Source organism: Macaca mulatta, chromosome 16 (assembly GCF_049350105.2).
Source record: "Macaca mulatta isolate MMU2019108-1 chromosome 16, T2T-MMU8v2.0, whole genome shotgun sequence".
NCBI lineage: Eukaryota > Metazoa > Chordata > Mammalia > Primates > Cercopithecidae > Macaca > Macaca mulatta.
In genome coordinates, this window is record NC_133421.1 from 844,599 (window position 1) to 859,677 (window position 15,079).

Consider the following 15,079-nt stretch of genomic DNA (forward strand, 5'->3'; position numbering starts at 1 on the left):
GGCGAGGGGGCTCCCAGAAGCCAGGGGGGCGGGCCGGGGGTGGCGGCTGGGAGCCCGATCGCGGGGGGTGCCTGCACCCCCGGCGAGGGGGCTCCCAGAAGCCAGGGGGGCGGGCCGGGGGTGGCGGCTGGGAGCCCGATCGCGGGGGGTGCCTGCACCCCCGGCGAGGGGGCTCCCAGAAGCCAGGGGGGCGGGCCGGGGGTGGCGGCTGGGAGCCCGATCGCGGGGGGTGCCTGCACCCCCGGCGAGGGGGCTCCCAGAAGCCAGGGGGGCGGGCCGGGGGTGGCGGCTGGGAGCCCGATCGCGGGGGGTGCCTGCACCCCCGGCGAGGGGGCTCCCAGAAGCCAGGGGGGCGGGCCGGGGGTGGCGGCTGGGAGCCCGATCGCGGGGGGTGCCTGCACCCCCGGCGAGGGGGCTCCCAGAAGCCAGGGGGGCGGGCCGGGGGTGGCGGCTGGGAGCCCGATCGCGGGGGGTGCCTGCACCCCCGGCGAGGGGGCTCCCAGAAGCCAGGGGGGCGGGCCGGGGGTGGCGGCTGGGAGCCCGATCGCGGGGGGTGCCTGCACCCCCGGCGAGGGGGCTCCCAGAAGCCAGGGGGGCGGGCCGGGGGTGGCGGCTGGGAGCCCGATCGCGGGGGGTGCCTGCACCCCCGGCGAGGGGGCTCCCAGAAGCCAGGGGGGCGGGCCGGGGGTGGCGGCTGGGAGCCCGATCGCGGGGGGTGCCTGCACCCCCGGCGAGGGGGCTCCCAGAAGCCAGGGGGGCGGGCCGGGGGTGGCGGCTGGGAGCCCGATCGCGGGGGGTGCCTGCACCCCCGGCGAGGGGGCTCCCAGAAGCCAGGGGGGCGGGCCGGGGGTGGCGGCTGGGAGCCCGATCGCGGGGGGTGCCTGCACCCCCGGCGAGGGGGCTCCCAGAAGCCAGGGGGGCGGGCCGGGGGTGGCGGCTGGGAGCCCGATCGCGGGGGGTGCCTGCACCCCCGGCGAGGGGGCTCCCAGAAGCCAGGGGGGCGGGCCGGGGGTGGCGGCTGGGAGCCCGATCGCGGGGGGTGCCTGCACCCCCGGCGAGGGGGCTCCCAGAAGCCAGGGGGGCGGGCCGGGGGTGGCGGCTGGGAGCCCGATCGCGGGGGGTGCCTGCACCCCCGGCGAGGGGGCTCCCAGAAGCCAGGGGGGCGGGCCGGGGGTGGCGGCTGGGAGCCCGATCGCGGGGGGTGCCTGCACCCCCGGCGAGGGGGCTCCCAGAAGCCAGGGGGGCGGGCCGGGGGTGGCGGCTGGGAGCCCGATCAGGGGGCGTGCCTGCACCCCCGGCGAGGGGGCTCCCAGAAGCCAGGGGGGCGGGCCGGGGGTGGCGGCTGGGAGCCCGATCGGGGGGCGTGCCTGACCCCCCGGCGAGGGGGCTCCCAGATGCCAGGGGGGCGGGCCGGGGGTGGCGGCTGGGAGCCCGATCGCGGGGGGTGCCTGACCCCCCGGCGAGGGGGCTCCCAGATGCCAGGGGGGCGGGCCGGGGGTGGCGGCTGGGAGCCCGATCGCGGGGGGTGCCTGACCCCCCGGCGAGGGGGCTCCCAGATGCCAGGGGGGCGGGCCGGGGGTGGCGGCTGGGAGCCCGATCGGGGGGCGTGCCTGACCCCCCGGCGAGGGGGCTCCCAGAAGCCAGGGGGGCCGGCCTGGGTTGGCGGCTGGGAGCCCGATCGCGGGGGGTGCCTGACCCCCTCGCGATGGGGCTCCCAGAAGTCAGGGGGGCCGTCCGGGGGTGACTCCTGGCAACCTGATCTGGATATTTGGAAGAGTATCACAAGTGGTTGTCCAGTGTCTGTGATACTGAGATTAATATCTGTCTCTCGGCCTTGGAATATTGAGCAGGATGAAACAGGGTGAATGTCCACCCTGTGCCACATTGCGAGTAATATCAGCCTGTCCCCTCCATGGATATTAAGAACAATATCCCAGACTGGGTGTACGCCTCCTGCTGTACAGAGTGCAATATCATCCTCTCCCTCCCAGGATAGTAATTACAATATCACTGGGCGGGAGCACACATCCTGTGAATTATTATCATCCTCTCCAACTCCGTATACTAGGAACTATATCTCAGAGAAACTGTCCCCTCAGTGCCATATTCGGACAAATAGCAAAGGCTTCTTCCGGGAATATTAGGAGCAATATTACCACGTAGCTATCCATCCATTGCTATAATTGGAGTCATGTGATACTCTACCCCCGTTCATATTAGGATCAGTGTCACGTGCTGAGTGTACACCTACTGCGATATTAAAACTAAAGTCCTGCTTTCCGACCCTGGTTATTAAGAACAGCATCACAAGTAGGTTTACACTTCCTGTGGAATGAGGAATAATAATATGATTATTAATCATCAATGATCGATTTTAATCATTATCAATGATACTAAAAATTCATAAGATACCATTATTAATTATGGATAATGATTTTCAATACATGATTATGCCTGCTTTCAATTAATTATTAATATTAATGCCATCAAATAATATTATTAGTTCCTAATACTAATCATTATTGTATTCCCAGCATCACTGGGTATTGATTTAAGTCACATTAATTGCTAATATCATAATATTATTATTAATAGTGATATTACTAATAATTATGAATACAAACGGTTAACCTTTTAAACCAGTATTCATTTTTACTGTCTTTATTGTGATCATTAATATCAATAATTATTATTAATATTAATATAATTATTAATATTAATGATTAATAGACTTGCTCCTGATGTAAACCCGGGAGAGGACGATGTTAATTTCTATATCACAAGGGTGTACACCCCCCGTGACAGAGTTTCCAACTTCTGCTTGGGAGAGGAGGATATGACAATCAGTTTCACTGGAAGTAGAAACAACGGTGGGATACTGTTCTGAATATTCAGGGAGGAAGAGGCTGATGTGACTCCTAATAAAGAGGGGGTTACTCCCTCTGAGGGTGTGCACACTGGGGGTGTACAATCGTCTGAGAAGGGGTTGAAAATTTTCCGATGGGGAGATGATATTACTCAGAATATGAGAAAGAGGCTGGGGGTCCAGAAGGCTCCCAGAAGCCAGGGGGGCGGGCCGGGGGTGGCGGCTGGGAGCCCGATCGCGGGGGGTGCCTGCACCCCCGGCGAGGGGGCTCCCAGAAGCCAGGGGGGCGGGCCGGGGGTGGCGGCTGGGAGCCCGATCGCGGGGGGTGCCTGCACCCCCGGCGAGGGGGCTCCCAGAAGCCAGGGGGGCGGGCCGGGGCTGGCGGCTGGGAGCCCGATCGCGGGGGGTGCCTGCACCCCCGGCGAGGGGGCTCCCAGAAGCCAGGGGGGCGGGCCGGGGCTGGCGGCTGGGAGCCCGATCGCGGGGGGTGCCTGCACCCCCGGCGAGGGGGCTCCCAGAAGCCAGGGGGGCGGGCCGGGGCTGGCGGCTGGGAGCCCGATCGCGGGGGGTGCCTGCACCCCCGGCGAGGGGGCTCCCAGAAGCCAGGGGGGCGGGCCGGGGCTGGCGGCTGGGAGCCCGATCGCGGGGGGTGCCTGCACCCCCGGCGAGGGGGCTCCCAGAAGCCAGGGGGGCGGGCCGGGGCTGGCGGCTGGGAGCCCGATCGCGGGGGGTGCCTGCACCCCCGGCGAGGGGGCTCCCAGAAGCCAGGGGGGCGGGCCGGGGCTGGCGGCTGGGAGCCCGATCGCGGGGGGTGCCTGCACCCCCGGCGAGGGGGCTCCCAGAAGCCAGGGGGGCGGGCCGGGGCTGGCGGCTGGGAGCCCGATCGCGGGGGGTGCCTGCACCCCCGGCGAGGGGGCTCCCAGAAGCCAGGGGGGCGGGCCGGGGCTGGCGGCTGGGAGCCCGATCGCGGGGGGTGCCTGCACCCCCGGCGAGGGGGCTCCCAGAAGCCAGGGGGGCGGGCCGGGGCTGGCGGCTGGGAGCCCGATCGCGGGGGGTGCCTGCACCCCCGGCGAGGGGGCTCCCAGAAGCCAGGGGGGCGGGCCGGGGCTGGCGGCTGGGAGCCCGATCGCGGGGGGTGCCTGCACCCCCGGCGAGGGGGCTCCCAGAAGCCAGGGGGGCGGGCCGGGGCTGGCGGCTGGGAGCCCGATCGCGGGGGGTGCCTGCACCCCCGGCGAGGGGGCTCCCAGAAGCCAGGGGGGCGGGCCGGGGCTGGCGGCTGGGAGCCCGATCGCGGGGGGTGCCTGCACCCCCGGCGAGGGGGCTCCCAGAAGCCAGGGGGGCGGGCCGGGGCTGGCGGCTGGGAGCCCGATCGCGGGGGGTGCCTGCACCCCCGGCGAGGGGGCTCCCAGAAGCCAGGGGGGCGGGCCGGGGCTGGCGGCTGGGAGCCCGATCGCGGGGGGTGCCTGCACCCCCGGCGAGGGGGCTCCCAGAAGCCAGGGGGGCGGGCCGGGGCTGGCGGCTGGGAGCCCGATCGCGGGGGGTGCCTGCACCCCCGGCGAGGGGGCTCCCAGAAGCCAGGGGGGCGGGCCGGGGCTGGCGGCTGGGAGCCCGATCGCGGGGGGTGCCTGCACCCCCGGCGAGGGGGCTCCCAGAAGCCAGGGGGGCGGGCCGGGGCTGGCGGCTGGGAGCCCGATCGCGGGGGGTGCCTGCACCCCCGGCGAGGGGGCTCCCAGAAGCCAGGGGGGCGGGCCGGGGCTGGCGGCTGGGAGCCCGATCGCGGGGGGTGCCTGCACCCCCGGCGAGGGGGCTCCCAGAAGCCAGGGGGGCGGGCCGGGGCTGGCGGCTGGGAGCCCGATCGCGGGGGGTGCCTGCACCCCCGGCGAGGGGGCTCCCAGAAGCCAGGGGGGCGGGCCGGGGCTGGCGGCTGGGAGCCCGATCGCGGGGGGTGCCTGCACCCCCGGCGAGGGGGCTCCCAGAAGCCAGGGGGGCGGGCCGGGGCTGGCGGCTGGGAGCCCGATCGCGGGGGGTGCCTGCACCCCCGGCGAGGGGGCTCCCAGAAGCCAGGGGGGCGGGCCGGGGCTGGCGGCTGGGAGCCCGATCGCGGGGGGTGCCTGCACCCCCGGCGAGGGGGCTCCCAGAAGCCAGGGGGGCGGGCCGGGGCTGGCGGCTGGGAGCCCGATCGCGGGGGGTGCCTGCACCCCCGGCGAGGGGGCTCCCAGAAGCCAGGGGGGCGGGCCGGGGCTGGCGGCTGGGAGCCCGATCGCGGGGGGTGCCTGCACCCCCGGCGAGGGGGCTCCCAGAAGCCAGGGGGGCGGGCCGGGGCTGGCGGCTGGGAGCCCGATCGCGGGGGGTGCCTGCACCCCCGGCGAGGGGGCTCCCAGAAGCCAGGGGGGCGGGCCGGGGCTGGCGGCTGGGAGCCCGATCGCGGGGGGTGCCTGCACCCCCGGCGAGGGGGCTCCCAGAAGCCAGGGGGGCGGGCCGGGGCTGGCGGCTGGGAGCCCGATCGCGGGGGGTGCCTGCACCCCCGGCGAGGGGGCTCCCAGAAGCCAGGGGGGCGGGCCGGGGCTGGCGGCTGGGAGCCCGATCGCGGGGGGTGCCTGCACCCCCGGCGAGGGGGCTCCCAGAAGCCAGGGGGGCGGGCCGGGGCTGGCGGCTGGGAGCCCGATCGCGGGGGGTGCCTGCACCCCCGGCGAGGGGGCTCCCAGAAGCCAGGGGGGCGGGCCGGGGCTGGCGGCTGGGAGCCCGATCGCGGGGGGTGCCTGCACCCCCGGCGAGGGGGCTCCCAGAAGCCAGGGGGGCGGGCCGGGGCTGGCGGCTGGGAGCCCGATCGCGGGGGGTGCCTGCACCCCCGGCGAGGGGGCTCCCAGAAGCCAGGGGGGCGGGCCGGGGGTGGCGGCTGGGAGCCCGATCGCGGGGGGTGCCTGCACCCCCGGCGAGGGGGCTCCCAGAAGCCAGGGGGGCGGGCCGGGGGTGGCGGCTGGGAGCCCGATCGCGGGGGGTGCCTGCACCCCCGGCGAGGGGGCTCCCAGAAGCCAGGGGGGCGGGCCGGGGGTGGCGGCTGGGAGCCCGATCGCGGGGGGTGCCTGCACCCCCGGCGAGGGGGCTCCCAGAAGCCAGGGGGGCGGGCCGGGGGTGGCGGCTGGGAGCCCGATCGCGGGGGGTGCCTGCACCCCCGGCGAGGGGGCTCCCAGAAGCCAGGGGGGCGGGCCGGGGGTGGCGGCTGGGAGCCCGATCGCGGGGGGTGCCTGCACCCCCGGCGAGGGGGCTCCCAGAAGCCAGGGGGGCGGGCCGGGGGTGGCGGCTGGGAGCCCGATCGCGGGGGGTGCCTGCACCCCCGGCGAGGGGGCTCCCAGAAGCCAGGGGGGCGGGCCGGGGGTGGCGGCTGGGAGCCCGATCGCGGGGGGTGCCTGCACCCCCGGCGAGGGGGCTCCCAGAAGCCAGGGGGGCGGGCCGGGGGTGGCGGCTGGGAGCCCGATCGCGGGGGGTGCCTGCACCCCCGGCGAGGGGGCTCCCAGAAGCCAGGGGGGCGGGCCGGGGGTGGCGGCTGGGAGCCCGATCGCGGGGGGTGCCTGCACCCCCGGCGAGGGGGCTCCCAGAAGCCAGGGGGGCGGGCCGGGGGTGGCGGCTGGGAGCCCGATCGCGGGGGGTGCCTGCACCCCCGGCGAGGGGGCTCCCAGAAGCCAGGGGGGCGGGCCGGGGGTGGCGGCTGGGAGCCCGATCGCGGGGGGTGCCTGCACCCCCGGCGAGGGGGCTCCCAGAAGCCAGGGGGGCGGGCCGGGGGTGGCGGCTGGGAGCCCGATCGCGGGGGGTGCCTGCACCCCCGGCGAGGGGGCTCCCAGAAGCCAGGGGGGCGGGCCGGGGGTGGCGGCTGGGAGCCCGATCGCGGGGGGTGCCTGCACCCCCGGCGAGGGGGCTCCCAGAAGCCAGGGGGGCGGGCCGGGGGTGGCGGCTGGGAGCCCGATCGCGGGGGGTGCCTGCACCCCCGGCGAGGGGGCTCCCAGAAGCCAGGGGGGCGGGCCGGGGGTGGCGGCTGGGAGCCCGATCGCGGGGGGTGCCTGCACCCCCGGCGAGGGGGCTCCCAGAAGCCAGGGGGGCGGGCCGGGGGTGGCGGCTGGGAGCCCGATCGCGGGGGGTGCCTGCACCCCCGGCGAGGGGGCTCCCAGAAGCCAGGGGGGCGGGCCGGGGGTGGCGGCTGGGAGCCCGATCGCGGGGGGTGCCTGCACCCCCGGCGAGGGGGCTCCCAGAAGCCAGGGGGGCGGGCCGGGGGTGGCGGCTGGGAGCCCGATCGCGGGGGGTGCCTGCACCCCCGGCGAGGGGGCTCCCAGAAGCCAGGGGGGCGGGCCGGGGGTGGCGGCTGGGAGCCCGATCGCGGGGGGTGCCTGCACCCCCGGCGAGGGGGCTCCCAGAAGCCAGGGGGGCGGGCCGGGGGTGGCGGCTGGGAGCCCGATCGCGGGGGGTGCCTGCACCCCCGGCGAGGGGGCTCCCAGAAGCCAGGGGGGCGGGCCGGGGGTGGCGGCTGGGAGCCCGATCGCGGGGGGTGCCTGCACCCCCGGCGAGGGGGCTCCCAGAAGCCAGGGGGGCGGGCCGGGGGTGGCGGCTGGGAGCCCGATCGCGGGGGGTGCCTGCACCCCCGGCGAGGGGGCTCCCAGAAGCCAGGGGGGCGGGCCGGGGGTGGCGGCTGGGAGCCCGATCGCGGGGGGTGCCTGCACCCCCGGCGAGGGGGCTCCCAGAAGCCAGGGGGGCGGGCCGGGGGTGGCGGCTGGGAGCCCGATCGCGGGGGGTGCCTGCACCCCCGGCGAGGGGGCTCCCAGAAGCCAGGGGGGCGGGCCGGGGGTGGCGGCTGGGAGCCCGATCGCGGGGGGTGCCTGCACCCCCGGCGAGGGGGCTCCCAGAAGCCAGGGGGGCGGGCCGGGGGTGGCGGCTGGGAGCCCGATCGGGGGGCGTGCCTGCACCCCCGGCGAGGGGGCTCCCAGAAGCCAGGGGGGCGGGCCGGGGGTGGCGGCTGGGAGCCCGATCGGGGGGCGTGCCTGACCCCCCGGCGAGGGGGCTCCCAGATGCCAGGGGGGCGGGCCGGGGGTGGCGGCTGGGAGCCCGATCGCGGGGGGTGCCTGACCCCCCGGCGAGGGGGCTCCCAGATGCCAGGGGGGCGGGCCGGGGGTGGCGGCTGGGAGCCCGATCGGGGGGCGTGCCTGACCCCCCGGCGAGGGGGCTCCCAGAAGCCAGGGGGGCCGGCCTGGGTTGGCGGCTGGGAGCCCGATCGCGGGGGGTGCCTGACCCCCTCGCGATGGGGCTCCCAGAAGTCAGGGGGGCCGTCCGGGGGTGACTCCTGGCAACCTGATCTGGATATTTGGAAGAGTATCACAAGTGGTTGTCCAGTGTCTGTGATACTGAGATTAATATCTGTCTCTCGGCCTTGGAATATTGAGCAGGATGAAACAGGGTGAATGTCCACCCTGTGCCACATTGCGAGTAATATCAGCCTGTCCCCTCCATGGATATTAAGAACAATATCCCAGACTGGGTGTACGCCTCCTGCTGTACAGAGTGCAATATCATCCTCTCCCTCCCAGGATAGTAATTACAATATCACTGGGCGGGAGCACACATCCTGTGAATTATTATCATCCTCTCCAACTCCGTATACTAGGAACTATATCTCAGAGAAACTGTCCCCTCAGTGCCATATTCGGACAAATAGCAAAGGCTTCTTCCGGGAATATTAGGAGCAATATTACCACGTAGCTATCCATCCATTGCTATAATTGGAGTCATGTGATACTCTACCCCCGTTCATATTAGGATCAGTGTCACGTGCTGAGTGTACACCTACTGCGATATTAAAACTAAAGTCCTGCTTTCCGACCCTGGTTATTAAGAACAGCATCACAAGTAGGTTTACACTTCCTGTGGAATGAGGAATAATAATATGATTATAATCATCAATGATCGATTTTAATAATTATCAATGATACTAAAAATTCATGATACCATTATTAATTATGGATAATGATTTTCAATACATGATTATGCCTGCTTTCAATTAATTATTAATATTAATGCCATCAAATAATATTATTAGTTCCTAATACTAATCATTATTGTATTCCCAGCATCACTGGGTATTGATTTAAGTCACATTAATTGCTAATATCATAATATTATTATTAATAGTGATATTACTAATAATTATGAATACAAACGGTTAACCTTTTAAACCAGTATTCATTTTTACTGTCTTTATTGTGATCATTAATATCAATAATTATTATTAATATTAATATAATTATTAATATTAATGATTAATAGACTTGCTCCTGATGTAAACCCGGGAGAGGACGATGTTAATTTCTATATCACAAGGGTGTACACCCCCCGTGACAGAGTTTCCAACTTCTGCTTGGGAGAGGAGGATATGACAATCAGTTTCACTGGAAGTAGAAACAACGGTGGGATACTGTTCTGAATATTCAGGGAGGAAGAGGCTGATGTGACTCCTAATAAAGAGGGGGTTACTCCCTCTGAGGGTGTGCACACTGGGGGTGTACAATCGTCTGAGAAGGGGTTGAAAATTTTCCGGTGGGGAGATGATATTACTCAGAATATGAGAAAGAGGCTGGGGGTCCAGAAGGCTCCCAGAAGCCAGGGGGGCGGGCCGGGGGTGGCGGCTGGGAGCCCGATCGCGGGGGGTGCCTGCACCCCCGGCGAGGGGGCTCCCAGAAGCCAGGGGGGCGGGCCGGGGGTGGCGGCTGGGAGCCCGATCGCGGGGGGTGCCTGCACCCCCGGCGAGGGGGCTCCCAGAAGCCAGGGGGGCGGGCCGGGGGTGGCGGCTGGGAGCCCGATCGCGGGGGGTGCCTGCACCCCCGGCGAGGGGGCTCCCAGAAGCCAGGGGGGCGGGCCGGGGGTGGCGGCTGGGAGCCCGATCGCGGGGGGTGCCTGCACCCCCGGCGAGGGGGCTCCCAGAAGCCAGGGGGGCGGGCCGGGGGTGGCGGCTGGGAGCCCGATCGCGGGGGGTGCCTGCACCCCCGGCGAGGGGGCTCCCAGATGCCAGGGGGGCGGGCCGGGGGTGGCGGCTGGGAGCCCGATCGGGGGGCGTGCCTGACCCCCCGGCGAGGGGGCTCCCAGAAGCCAGGGGGGCCGGCCTGGGTTGGCGGCTGGGAGCCCGATCGCGGGGGGTGCCTGACCCCCTCGCGATGGGGCTCCCAGAAGTCAGGGGGGCCGTCCGGGGGTGACTCCTGGCAACCTGATCTGGATATTTGGAAGAGTATCACAAGTGGTTGTCCAGTGTCTGTGATACTGAGATTAATATCTGTCTCTCGGCCTTGGAATATTGAGCAGGATGAAACAGGGTGAATGTCCACCCTGTGCCACATTGCGAGTAATATCAGCCTGTCCCCTCCATGGATATTAAGAACAATATCCCAGACTGGGTGTACGCCTCCTGCTGTACAGAGTGCAATATCATCCTCTCCCTCCCAGGATAGTAATTACAATATCACTGGGCGGGAGCACACATCCTGTGAATTATTATCATCCTCTCCAACTCCGTATACTAGGAACTATATCTCAGAGAAACTGTCCCCTCAGTGCCATATTCGGACAAATAGCAAAGGCTTCTTCCGGGAATATTAGGAGCAATATTACCACGTAGCTATCCATCCATTGCTATAATTGGAGTCATGTGATACTCTACCCCCGTTCATATTAGGATCAGTGTCACGTGCTGAGTGTACACCTACTGCGATATTAAAACTAAAGTCCTGCTTTCCGACCCTGGTTATTAAGAACAGCATCACAAGTAGGTTTACACTTCCTGTGGAATGAGGAATAATAATATGATTATTAATCATCAATGATCGATTTTAATAATTATCAATGATACTAAAAATTCATAAGATACCATTATTAATTATGGATAATGATTTTCAATACATGATTATGCCTGCTTTCAATTAATTATTAATATTAATGCCATCAAATAATATTATTAGTTCCTAATACTAATCATTATTGTATTCCCAGCATCACTGGGTATTGATTTAAGTCACATTAATTGCTAATATCATAATATTATTATTAATAGTGATATTACTAATAATTATGAATACAAACGGTTAACCTTTTAAACCAGTATTCATTTTTACTGTCTTTATTTTGATCATTAATATCAATAATTATTATTAATATTAATATAATTATTAATATTAATGATTAATAGACTTGCTCCTGATGTAAACCCGGGAGAGGACGATGTTAATTTCTATATCACAAGGGTGTACACCCCCCGTGACAGAGTTTCCAACTTCTGCTTGGGAGAGGAGGATATGACAATCAGTTTCACTGGAAGTAGAAACAACGGTGGGATACTGTTCTGAATATTCAGGGAGGAAGAGGCTGATGTGACTCCTAATAAAGAGGGGGTTACTCCCTCTGAGGGTGTGCACACTGGGGGTGTACAATCGTCTGAGAAGGGGTTGAAAATTTTCCGGTGGGGAGACGATATTACTCAGAATATGAGAAAGAGGCTGGGGGTCCAGAAGGCTCCCAGAAGCCAGGGGGGCGGGCCGGGGGTGGCGGCTGGGAGCCCGATCGCGGGGGGTGCCTGCACCCCCGGCGAGGGGGCTCCCAGAAGCCAGGGGGGCGGGCCGGGGCTGGCGGCTGGGAGCCCGATCGCGGGGGGTGCCTGCACCCCCGGCGAGGGGGCTCCCAGAAGCCAGGGGGGCGGGCCGGGGGTGGCGGCTGGGAGCCCGATCGCGGGGGGTGCCTGCACCCCCGGCGAGGGGGCTCCCAGAAGCCAGGGGGGCGGGCCGGGGGTGGCGGCTGGGAGCCCGATCGCGGGGGGTGCCTGCACCCCCGGCGAGGGGGCTCCCAGAAGCCAGGGGGGCGGGCCGGGGGTGGCGGCTGGGAGCCCGATCGCGGGGGGTGCCTGCACCCCCGGCGAGGGGGCTCCCAGAAGCCAGGGGGGCGGGCCGGGGGTGGCGGCTGGGAGCCCGATCGGGGGGCGTGCCTGACCCCCCGGCGAGGGGGCTCCCAGATGCCAGGGGGGCGTGCCGGGGGTGGCGGCTGGGAGCCCGATCGCGGGGGGTGCCTGCACCCCCGGCGAGGGGGCTCCCAGAAGCCAGGGGGGCGGGCCGGGGGTGGCGGCTGGGAGCCCGATCGGGGGGCGTGCCTGACCCCCCGGCGAGGGGGCTCCCAGAAGCCAGGGGGGCCGGCCTGGGTTGGCGGCTGGGAGCCCGATCGCGGGGGGTGCCTGACCCCCTCGCGATGGGGCTCCCAGAAGTCAGGGGGGCCGTCCGGGGGTGACTCCTGGCAACCTGATCTGGATATTTGGAAGAGTATCACAAGTGGTTGTCCAGTGTCTGTGATACTGAGATTAATATCTGTCTCTCGGCCTTGGAATATTGAGCAGGATGAAACAGGGTGAATGTCCACCCTGTGCCACATTGCGAGTAATATCAGCCTGTCCCCTCCATGGATATTAAGAACAATATCCCAGACTGGGTGTACGCCTCCTGCTGTACAGAGTGCAATATCATCCTCTCCCTCCCAGGATAGTAATTACAATATCACTGGGTGGGAGCACACATCCTGTGAATTATTATCATCCTCTCCAACTCCGTATACTAGGAACTATATCTCAGAGAAACTGTCCCCTCAGTGCCATATTCGGACAAATAGCAAAGGCTTCTTCCGGGAATATTAGGAGCAATATTACCACGTAGCTATCCATCCATTGCTATAATTGGAGTCATGTGATACTCTACCCCCGTTCATATTAGGATCAGTGTCACGTGCTGAGTGTACACCTACTGCGATATTAAAACTAAAGTCCTGCTTTCCGACCCTGGTTATTAAGAACAGCATCACAAGTAGGTTTACACTTCCTGTGGAATGAGGAATAATAATATGATTATTAATCATCAATGATCGATTTTAATTATTATCAATGATACTAAAAATTCATAAGATACCATTATTAATTATGGATAATGATTTTCAATACATGATTATGCCTGCTTTCAATTAATTATTAATATTAATGCCATCAAATAATATTATTAGTTCCTAATACTAATCATTATTGTATTCCCAGCATCACTGGGTATTGATTTAAGTCACATTAATTGCTAATATCATAATATTATTATTAATAGTGATATTACTAATAATTATGAATACAAACGGTTAACCTTTTAAACCAGTATTCATTTTTACTGTCTTTATTTTGATCATTAATATCAATAATTATTATTAATATTAATATAATTATTAATATTAATGATTAATAGACTTGCTCCTGATGTAAACCCGGGAGAGGACGATGTTAATTTCTATATCACAAGGGTGTACACCCCCCGTGACAGAGTTTCCAACTTCTGCTTGGGAGAGGAGGATATGACAATCAGTTTCACTGGAAGTAGAAACAACGGTGGGATACTGTTCTGAATATTCAGGGAGGAAGAGGCTGATGTGACTCCTAATAAAGAGGGGGTTACTCCCTCTGAGGGTGTGCACACTGGGGGTGTACAATCGTCTGAGAAGGGGTTGAAAATTTTCCGGTGGGGAGATGATATTACTCAGAATATGAGAAAGAGGCTGGGGGTCCAGAAGGCTCCCAGAAGCCAGGGGGGCGGGCCGGGGGTGGCGGCTGGGAGCCCGATCGCGGGGGGTGCCTGCACCCCCGGCGAGGGGGCTCCCAGAAGCCAGGGGGGCGGGCCGGGGGTGGCGGCTGGGAGCCCGATCGCGGGGGGTGCCTGCACCCCCGGCGAGGGGGCTCCCAGAAGCCAGGGGGGCGGGCCGGGGGTGGCGGCTGGGAGCCCGATCGCGGGGGGTGCCTGCACCCCCGGCGAGGGGGCTCCCAGAAGCCAGGGGGGCGGGCCGGGGGTGGCGGCTGGGAGCCCGATCGCGGGGGGTGCCTGCACCCCCGGCGAGGGGGCTCCCAGAAGCCAGGGGGGCGGGCCGGGGGTGGCGGCTGGGAGCCCGATCGCGGGGGGTGCCTGCACCCCCGGCGAGGGGGCTCCCAGAAGCCAGGGGGGCGGGCCGGGGGTGGCGGCTGGGAGCCCGATCGCGGGGGGTGCCTGCACCCCCGGCGAGGGGGCTCCCAGAAGCCAGGGGGGCGGGCCGGGGGTGGCGGCTGGGAGCCCGATCGCGGGGGGTGCCTGCACCCCCGGCGAGGGGGCTCCCAGAAGCCAGGGGGGCGGGCCGGGGGTGGCGGCTGGGAGCCCGATCGCGGGGGGTGCCTGCACCCCCGGCGAGGGGGCTCCCAGAAGCCAGGGGGGCGGGCCGGGGGTGGCGGCTGGGAGCCCGATCGCGGGGGGTGCCTGCACCCCCGGCGAGGGGGCTCCCAGAAGCCAGGGGGGCGGGCCGGGGGTGGCGGCTGGGAGCCCGATCGCGGGGGGTGCCTGCACCCCCGGCGAGGGGGCTCCCAGAAGCCAGGGGGGCGGGCCGGGGGTGGCGGCTGGGAGCCCGATCGCGGGGGGTGCCTGCACCCCCGGCGAGGGGGCTCCCAGAAGCCAGGGGGGCGGGCCGGGGGTGGCGGCTGGGAGCCCGATCGCGGGGGGTGCCTGCACCCCCGGCGAGGGGGCTCCCAGAAGCCAGGGGGGCGGGCCGGGGGTGGCGGCTGGGAGCCCGATCGCGGGGGGTGCCTGCACCCCCGGCGAGGGGGCTCCCAGAAGCCAGGGGGGCGGGCCGGGGGTGGCGGCTGGGAGCCCGATCGCGGGGGGTGCCTGCACCCCCGGCGAGGGGGCTCCCAGAAGCCAGGGGGGCGGGCCGGGGGTGGCGGCTGGGAGCCCGATCGCGGGGGGTGCCTGCACCCCCGGCGAGGGGGCTCCCAGAAGCCAGGGGGGCGGGCCGGGGGTGGCGGCTGGGAGCCCGATCGCGGGGGGTGCCTGCACCCCCGGCGAGGGGGCTCCCAGAAGCCAGGGGGGCGGGCCGGGGGTGGCGGCTGGGAGCCCGATCGCGGGGGGTGCCTGCACCCCCGGCGAGGGGGCTCCCAGAAGCCAGGGGGGCGGGCCGGGGGTGGCGGCTGGGAGCCCGATCGCGGGGGGTGCCTGCACCCCCGGCGAGGGGGCTCCCAGAAGCCAGGGGGGCGGGCCGGGGGTGGCGGCTGGGAGCCCGATCGCGGGGGGTGCCTGCACCCCCGGCGAGGGGGCTCCCAGAAGCCAGGGGGGCGGGCCGGGGGTGGCGGCTGGGAGCCCGATCGCGGGGGGTGCCTGC